Consider the following 9,872-nt stretch of genomic DNA (forward strand, 5'->3'; position numbering starts at 1 on the left):
AAGGAGCAAATAAATCACGAGAATACGGTCTATTAATACCTTGAAGGTCCCCACAGCACCTGCCTAGAAACCCTCACGCATCTGCTGACAAGTGGCTGTGCCATGGGACAATGTTTCTTGTCCCTTTCAGAAGGGGAGGGAGAAGTATGCCAAGGGACTCTTGGAACCCTGGCATAACCACGTGGCACTAAGAGAAGCAGGCTTTTCACTGGGGAAAGTAAATATTTGTTTCTTACTGGTTTCTTACAATTTATAACTTCTTTTGATTTAATAGCAGACAAATATAAACAACACAAAGTACAATTAAGAAAGACCTGGTTAAACAAATCACATTACAACCAAGGATGCGGTGCCATGATATTGGTCCATCACTGAACACGTTACATAATGAATTGTTTGATGTCTGGGATTTACTTTAAAATAATTCAATAGACAAAGGTAGGAAATGTGTGTGTGTGTGTGTGTGTGTGTACACTGGGGGGTGTACAGATGAAACAAAATTGTCCATCCATATTCTGAAGCTGTGACAAGCACCTGGGAGTCATTATATCATTTTTTTTTTACTTTTGTATGTTTTGAATACTTCCATAATAAAAAGTGTAAAAAAGATGCAACCAAAACCTCATAAAGATCTGCTGTTTACTTGTCTACTTAATGTTTTTAACTCTTCGAGGTTAAAGAATTAACAAGAACCTCTGACAACAGAAAGAAGTGTACTTTAAGGGAATATATATGTATATATATTTTAAAGATTTATTCTCCTTTGGTTTCAGTGTCTCAAAAGGACTCTTTGTTAAGAACCTTGTTTTGACTTAACTGAGCCATGGTGGACAATGGCCTGGGAGTCAGGAGGCCTTGGTGTTGCTTTCGGTTCTGCCACTAATGAATAATGCAAACCTAAAGTATAATAATCTAGTTATAATAATAATAAGATACCAACAATACTTGTATAGTGCTTACTATCTAACAGGCCTTGTTCTAAGTACTTTACGTGTATTTCCTCATTTAATCCTTAAAATAAAGCAATATGTAGATAGTATTATGACTCCCATTTTAGAGGAGAAGAAGTTAAAGCAATGTGGTGGAGCTAGGCTTGGAACCCTGGCAGTCTGGCTCCGGAAACCATGAGCTTAAGCCCTGTGCTAATAACTCTCTCAAGCACAATTTTTTCACTTTTAAAATGAGGTAGAACTGCATAACCCTTGCCCCTGAAACCCCTTCCTGCACTCTTGTAAAGGCAGGAATGGGAGTGGGAAGGGTGTGCTTTGAGGGCTCTGCGGAGTCTGAGAAGAGGGGCTGGAGAAATAAGGGCTGGGAGACATCTCGTGGAGGACTGTCTCCCTGACTCACTCTGGACCACGTCCTCGCCAACCCCCCACAGAAGTTCCTTTTCCTGCACAGCCTGCCTCCTGCCCACCACCCTCAGCCTGTCACCTCTCTCCTTAGAAAGTTGGCCCGTACCTTTGCTGACATGCTTCTCGGCAACCCCTGGGGTAGTATGTTATTCAGAGCAAGCAAACATAGAACCTCCCTGCTTCCCAGCCCCCCGCCCTGCAGATGTGGTGTGCAATATCTGGGAGGTTGAGGATCTCCCAGGTGGGATTTTGCTTCCAGGGTCCCTCCTTCTTTCCTCACAAGAGCAGTGTGACCCAGGGAAATCTGGACCTAGCTGGAGGGGATAAATTCAAATGACTGGAACCTTCAGCTGGGTCCCAACTCTCCCGTGGAATTGACCATCTTCTACAATGGTGGTTCTCAGTGTAGTCTGCAGACCAGCAGCAGCAGCAGCAGCAGCAGCAGCATCACCTGGGAACTAGATACAAAGGCCAATTCTTGGGCCCTTCCCCAGACCTACTGAATCAGAAACTCTGAGGGTGAGGCCCAGCCACCTGTTGGGTTTAACAAGCCCTGCAGGTGATTCTGATGCGTGCTAGTTTGCGAACTACTGCCAGAAAAATCACGCTTGGGAGTCTACACTGCTGAGAGCACAGACAGACGGACCATGAACTAGAAGCCTAGAGGCCCCGGTTAACGGTAACCCACGGGTTCGGAACAGGTACCAAGAAATCCTCAAGAGCCTTAAGGTAAGACTCGGTTCTCGCACACTCCGGTGCTTCCTTGTGACCCGCCATTCTGCTAAGTACTAGGAAGCATGAGTTTTGAAAATAAAACTGTTCAGGGCTTGCATGCCAGCTCCTTCCCTTGCTAGCCATGTGACTCTACCTCCAGAGTCTTGGTTTTCTACTCAGTTAAAACGGGATTGGTAACACCGACTTTACAAGAGATGTTTAGGAAGCAAGTGATACACGTAATGAAAAGAACACTGAGAACGGCAGAGAATATCTCCAGGGTGCATGGCACATGCCAGGACCTGTGCTGAGAGCTTTCCAGGTGTTCTCTTATTCAATGCTCAGAACAACCCTGAGGCTGGTTTTGGAAATAACTTCATTTTACAGATGAAGAAACTGAGTCTTAGAGAGTAATCATTTTGCTCATGGGGACTCTGTGGCAGAGCTGGAATTTGAATTTGTCTTACTTTCAAACTCTGGCTCTGAAATCTGTTATACTACAGACCCACCACCACCCTTAGCCTGTAAGCAAAAGATAAATGTTATAAGAATTCATTTGTGTCCCCTCTAGTGTCTGGTGGATTTGACTGGCTGGTGAATGGTTGCCAAGGGCACCCGCAAATTCTAAGAGCTTCTGCAAACAGCTGTTTAACATTTGAATGCCTTTTCCCAACGCCCTTTATTCTGACCAGGAAACCCGTGCCCCCCTCCCGTATCCTCTTTGTGGAACCTGCAGATCCGCAGCGACCTCCTCTATCACTTGCTTTCTAGCGCGGCAAATGCATAGCAGACTCAGGAACAAGTGCTGTAGCGTCTCAGCCCGCGTGGGACTCGTGCAAGTTTTTGCTTCCACAGGCTGAGGACACAAACCAACCCCAAACACGGCAAGGCAACCCCCCAAACCAGGGTCTCACCTTCGTGCGGGACCTGGTCGTTGAGCGTTCACCTGGAGGCTCCAACACGACCTGCTGCGCCAAGCTGGAGACAAGAGACAGGCGAACAATGAGGGAGAGCTGCACATGCGCAGAAGGAGCTGCGAGGACCTGTTCCCCGGGCTCCTGGGCTAATCCATCCAAGTCCAGACCGTTTCCCATAAATCTCCGCGTCCCCTCCCTTGGGGAATGTCTGAAGCGGTCCTGCCTTACTGGGCGACTTGCGTGATTTGCGGTCCAAAATCATCTCTACTTTTGTTGGGAGCCTTGGTTCCCCATAACTCCCCACCCCAGGTGAGGGATTTGAACTGGGCTCCACCTACAACCAGTGTCACTTTCGAGGCAGAGCTACCTTGAGAAGGAAAGATGTAAGTCAACTGCACGTGTGAAAACAAATAAAAATTTAACTAAAGCCAAGCAATATGGTAAAATATTTATAGAAAACAAAGTCAAGCTATATAGTAAAAGATTAATACCCACAACCAGCAAGTCCTCTCCTTGGAATACAAATGCCGCCTCCACCCAAAACTGAATTTCAAAATCAATACGCTAAAACTGTAGATAAAAGGGCAAATACACATAAATCAAAGAATAATTTGATCTAAGGAGCTCACTCATAATCTCCCTCCCCCCAAGATGACCATAGCCAATGTTAGGTGATATTTTTATTGCTCAATGTGTTATTTTGGTCTTTTCATTAAGCATGTTACCCTTTTCACCTTTTTATTTTAAAAAATTTCGAATTTACAGAAAAGTTGCAGGAATGATTCATTCTGAATGAACACCTGTAAACCATTTACTTAGATTCACCAATTCACCAATGTTTTCCACATGTGTGGCCCCTTTCTCTCTCTCTCCGCGCCATCCTCTTCACCATTTGAGAGCAAGTTACAAGCATGAACTGTCATCCCTAAAACTTTAGCATATGTCTTTGAAGAACAAGGGCATTTTAAAAAACATAATGACCACATAATTATCAAATCTAAAAACTTAAATGGATATAATATTTTCTAGACCACATTCAAATTTTACCCATTATCTCTATAATATCCTTTATAACATTTTTTTCTGATACAGGATCCAACTCAGAATCATTTATTACATTCAGTTGTCATATCATTTAGACTCCTTTAATCTAGTTCTTCAGCCTTTATCTTTTATGATGTTAATTTTGAAGAGGACACATCAGTTGTTCCTTGAGTTTGTCTGCTTGTTTCTTCATAATCAGATTCAGGTTTTACATTTCTTGGTAGGAATCCTACACAAGAGATGTTATGTTCTTTCTGTAAATCACACCAGGTCAGTTTCACACACACATGTCAGTTTATCCCATTTTTGGTAATATTAACTTTGATGATGTGTAGGTCAATATACTTTTATGTCAATTGTTTCCCTCTGCCAGTAATAATAAGATAACTTATTAATAAGAATTTCCATTCACAGTAGCATTCATTATCTAGGACTAAGTTAATAAGAATTGGGCAGAACTTACACAAAAGAAACTATTACACTCTACTGTGTGACATTAAAGCTGTAAATAGAGACAGCTACTGCTTTCCTAGAGGGGAAGACTCAATATTCTTTAACAAAATTCCAAACAAAATCTCAGTAAGCTGAGTGATGTGGGTTTTTTCCTTTATTTTTTGTTTCATTTTATTTTACTTAACAGAACACGTGCACATTTCATCTGGAAGAACAAAAAAACGTAGGATAGCAGCCAGGACTTTTTTTAAACTGAAAAATCAGAATATTTCCTATTAGACATGAATATGTATAATATTAATATTCAAAAGGTTTCCACTCTCCTTAGAAGAACACGTATAAATCCAAGAGTTCCTAAGAATTTAGAGTATGATAATGGTGGAATTTCCAAGTAGGGGACTGTGTAGAGGAAGGAGAGAAATGAGATAGCCAAAAAAATCACTTTAGGAAGCTGGGGAGCGGGGGAGAAGAAGATTATATCTCTAGCATATACATGCTATACCACATAAATTTCATATAGATTCTTGATTTAACATTTTAAGAATAAACCACCAGGTACCTAGAGAAAATAGAAAAGAAGTTTCTCATTTATTGTGTAGGTAAGAATGGCAAGCCGTCAAACACAGCAGCACAAAAGGAATGTCTGCCTAATTTTACTCTAGAAAAATTTAAAACCTTACTTTCAGGAAAAATCAAGTAAAAACACACTTGGAAAATGTATTTGTTAAGTATATGAAAGAAATGGTTTATTGACTTCATTTAATTATCTTGTACACATTTATAGAAGATTACACTACCATAAAAATGATCTATGGCTATGAAGGGCAAGTAATAAAAGGGAAAATGCAAATGATGAATAAATATGTGAAAAGAGTCCATAAAACACGCACACCGACAACCAACTGTGTGAAAGAAAAAAAAGTCCATAAACCACAAATTAAAAGTGTAAACATTTAAATACACTTTTTGGCTTTCACAGCTGGCAAAGATTATAAAGAAAAATGATAATCAGGGTAGGCATAAGTTTAGGGAAATGTTCATTCTCGTAAATTTCTCTTTAGAATATAATTTATAAAACAATTTGTCAACCACCCCATACCAAGATTTAAAAGGGGCATGCTTGCGCTTTAATGTAGCAATTCTATTTCTAGGAATATGACTGAAGGAAATAATTACCCAAACATGTATGTACAGGTACATTTCTCACAGTGTTAACACCAATACATTGTAAAAAATCCAAATGTAAAAAAAAAAAAAAAAAAAAGATAAAATACGCTTTTTTATGTTTAAACGAATATGTTGATGAATCCATAAAGTGGGATGTTAGGTAACCACTTAAAATTATAATGCAGGGATATACTGACATGGGTAGAGTTCACAATATTTTTAAATAAAATATGCTTTACACACAAGAAAAGGAATTGATCTATTTTCTGTAAAAATCATACATATCTCCTAAAGACAACATGAAGAGAGTAATGACAAGCTACAGAGTGGGAGAAAATATTTGCAAAGTAGACAAAAGGTTGGTGTCTAAAATATATAAAGACTTCCCAAAACTCACCAGTAAAAAAATCCAGTTAGAAAGTGGGAAAAAGGCATGAATGAACATTTCACTAAAAAGAATGTACAGATGGAAAATAAGCACAGGAAGAGTGTTCAACATCATTAGCCATTAAGGAAATGCAAATTAAAACCACAATATGATGCCACCATACACCTATCAGAATGGCTAAAATAAAAACAGTAACACCACTAAATGCTGGCAAGGATGCGGTGAGACTGTATATTGCCGGTAGGAATGTAAAACGGGATTAATACAACCAGTCTTCTATGCAATTACTATATAACAGCAATTTACTATTGGGTATTGATCACAGAAAATAAAAACATGTTCACATGAGAATTTATATACTAATGTTTACAGTAGCTTTCATTGTAATAGCCCCAAATAGGAAACAGCCCAGATGTCCTTCAATGAGTGAATCATTAACTCAATGGTGTACCTCATATCATGGAATAATACGCGGCAACAAAAAGAAGCAAATCATTGATACACGTAACAATTTGGATGAATCTCCAAGGAATTGCACTGTGTTTAAAACCAATCCCAAAGATTATATAGTACATAATAATATTTTTATAACACTCTTGAAGTGACAACTTTTTAGAACTCAAGAAGAGATTACTATTAACAGTTGCTTGGGATTGGAGAGGGCGTGGGAGGGAAGTGGGTGTGGTGATAACAGCAACACCAGAGCTCCTGGTGGTGATGAAGGTGTTCTGTGACATGACCGTGGTGGTAAATCTGTGAATCTCTACATGCGATAAAATTGTATAGAACCAACACACACACAAATGAAGTAGAACGGAAAATCTGAATTTTATCAACATTAGTATCCTGGGGGCGTGGAAAGAGACAGAGGCTGGGGAGGAGAAAGAAGATAAGTAACAAAGCAGACAGGCAAGCAGACGTTGGATACTGCAGCTTCCGTGATGCCCACGAGGTGGCAGCGTTGGCACAGGCCGGCGGCAGTCAGGCGCCCAGGCTGAGCCTTGCTGCCTTGCCAGGAGGCCTCGCTGTGAAGGCTCAGGGTCTGGCTGCCAGCAAGTGCTGAGGAAGGCTAGGAAGGCCTAGATCTTGCTGATACACCAAATAACGTCAATCTCCTGCTGCTGTTAACCTGGGTTAATTCATTTGTGGTGGACACCTGTTGTTTTTTCTGGTCCTCCTGACACCCATACCTCATTTTTCTGATAACACTTCAATTTTCCTTTGGGAAAATACACCGCCACCACTCAGGTCTACCACATACACTCTCATAGGCTGTGAGAAGATTCATCCATTGAGACTGTGCTGAGTGGTGTCCACTGGAATCGAGCAGTGCCCAATCTGTACAACTGTCCACAGCAGCCATTGAATGAAGGTCCAAGTTCACAGAGCCAGCTGTGTTATTCATTGCAAGCTGAAGTGACATGTGCCACTTATTGGCTGAAGCATTTAATTGCCAGTTTGGGACTTGTTCAGACTCTTCCTCTGCTGTGGGAATCACGGAAGCATATATTGAGAAGCTGGTAACTCAAGACTGAAGTAGCCTGGATCCTTGGGTCACAGCATGAAACAGAGCTGCCCTCAAAAGGCAACACTGTATGAGCAAAAAATAAATTTTTGTATGCTAATTTGCTAATGTTTGGGGGGTCATTTGTTACTGCACCAAAACCTAGCCCATCCTGTCTAATACAGAGAACTTTTCATCATAGTCTAAGAAGTCATGTTTATATATCAACTTTAAAAATTTTTTAAGGTGCCACTTTTGAAGAATGTGTTTCCCAACCCAGCTTGGTTTCTGACTTTGCCCTCTGTGGACCAGGCAGGGAGAGTGGCCCGCACTGGACACTCCAATGCTCTGGACACTCCATTGCCCTAGGCACCGACAGTACCCCATATAACAGAAGAGGAAACCGTGGATCAGAGAGGCAGAAGGAATGTCCTCCCGCCCACACACAAACAAGCCTAGTAAGAGGCACAACAGGGATGTGAACTTGAGGCCTCTGACTGTGGAAGGGCCCAGGCTTCACCCACCGTTCTGCTGGCTCTGGGTCCGGGCGAGGACGGAGGTCCTTACCTGCTTCTGAGAATCGCGAGCGCCCTTCCTGCCTTTGCAGGAGATTTCTTGGCTGGCAGAGCCGCCCTGGTGCGCAGAGCACGGGCGCCGGGAATAGCCAAGCGGCAGCGGCCGGACGGAGAGGACGCGCACTGTGAGCGCGTAGAGCATGGTGGCCAGGCCCAGGGGCAGCTAAGTCCAGGAAGTAGACTGGCAGGTAGAGAGAGGGCGACACGCCATAGCGCACTGCACCTGTATGCCGGCGGCATACACGGCATCGCGAGTGTCCACTAGGAAGAGTCAGAGCACGCAGTAGACGCTGGTGCCCAGCCACCAACGCCGCCATGTGCTTGGCCAGCGCCACTGTGCACAGCGCCTGGACGCGCAGCGGGTGGCAGATGGCGAGGCAGCGCTCCACCGTGACTGCCGTGGTGGAGCCCGCAAAGGGGTCGATGCCCATGTACTGCAAGTGGTATGCCCAGGCAGCCTGCGTGGCCAAAGACCCAAACTCGGGCGGACGCCACCTCAGCCACAGCGGGTACCCGGCTGCTAAGAGCACCAGCAGGTCCGCAGCGGCCAGGCTCACCAGGTAATAGTTGGTGGTTGTGACCATGTGGAGGATCCCGACCATCATCAGGACCACCATGGCGTTGCCCACCACGCCCACGGCGCACACGACGGGCACCAGCGTCAGAGTCACGGCCTGCGCAGCCAGCGGAGGCTGAGGCACGGTGCCCAAGCCAGACGCGTTCGCGCGCTCAGGGAACCCGGTGGGGTTTTCCTTGCTTCCCTACCAGCGCTGCAACTTAAGGCAGCGACGAGTTGGCAAATTACTTTGGGTTGCCAAAGTGCGCTCGGGGCCTGTGGGAACGCTCTCCGTGCCTGGAGGTGGAGGTTCCGCAGCTGTCTCAGGCTGAACCAGTTTCTCCAGTCGGTCGGTGCAGGGTCTTGCCTCCGCTGCGTGGGACTCTGGGGACTCAGAAGAACCAGGAGCTGGAGCAAATAGGCGCGCGCGCTGCTCAGCTTCCAAGGCAGCTTTTAGCCTGAGCTGGCGCGATCGCTCCGGGGTGGGTTTTACTGCAGGGGGTCCTCTGCACAGTTTGCTTGCGCTCTAGCAGGGAGCTGGGAGCCCAGCCCGCCCGGGTCTTACTTCCATCCGCTCCGCACGTGCCCGGAGCTCCAAGGACTCCGGGGCTGGGGTGGCAGGTAAAGAAACCGGCTGCGGCTGCGTGGAGTCGGATCTCCGCCTCCTGGAGCCTTTCTTTTAGTTCCTCTTTTCGCTGCCACTTCTGGCTGCTCCTGTGCCGGAGTGAGCATGTTTTTTTTTTCACTGATACCTCTTGGCTGACTCTGGTGGCCTCCGCCAGCGCGGTTCTTCCCCACCAGCTCCTGGCACCGCATCTTGCGCGCCCGGGGTGCGGTGAGGAGTGTCCACTGCTAAAGGGAGCAGTGGTACCTGGCGCCCAGCTCGCGCGCCTTTGTCCTGGACTTTCCTCTCTCCGTTTTTTCTCTCTTCTACAAGGGACAGCTCCACTGGGCAAGGGGGAGGAGTCGGCGACCCGCTGGTTCTCCACGGAATCCGGAATCCCGGAGTGTCCTCTCAGGCAGAAACCTCAGCCCCGCCTTTGAGGAATGGCATTTACTCTTTGCTGAGCCCTTGGTGAATTCTTTAGATGTACTGTTCCATCAGGTAAGTACAATTCTATGAGATTGGGCCAGCAAGGAGCCTCATTTAAGAGATGCGGAACCCAGGGTCACACAGTGGGTTGCGCGTGGCTGACCCA

Source organism: Eulemur rufifrons, chromosome 20 (assembly GCF_041146395.1).
Source record: "Eulemur rufifrons isolate Redbay chromosome 20, OSU_ERuf_1, whole genome shotgun sequence".
NCBI lineage: Eukaryota > Metazoa > Chordata > Mammalia > Primates > Lemuridae > Eulemur > Eulemur rufifrons.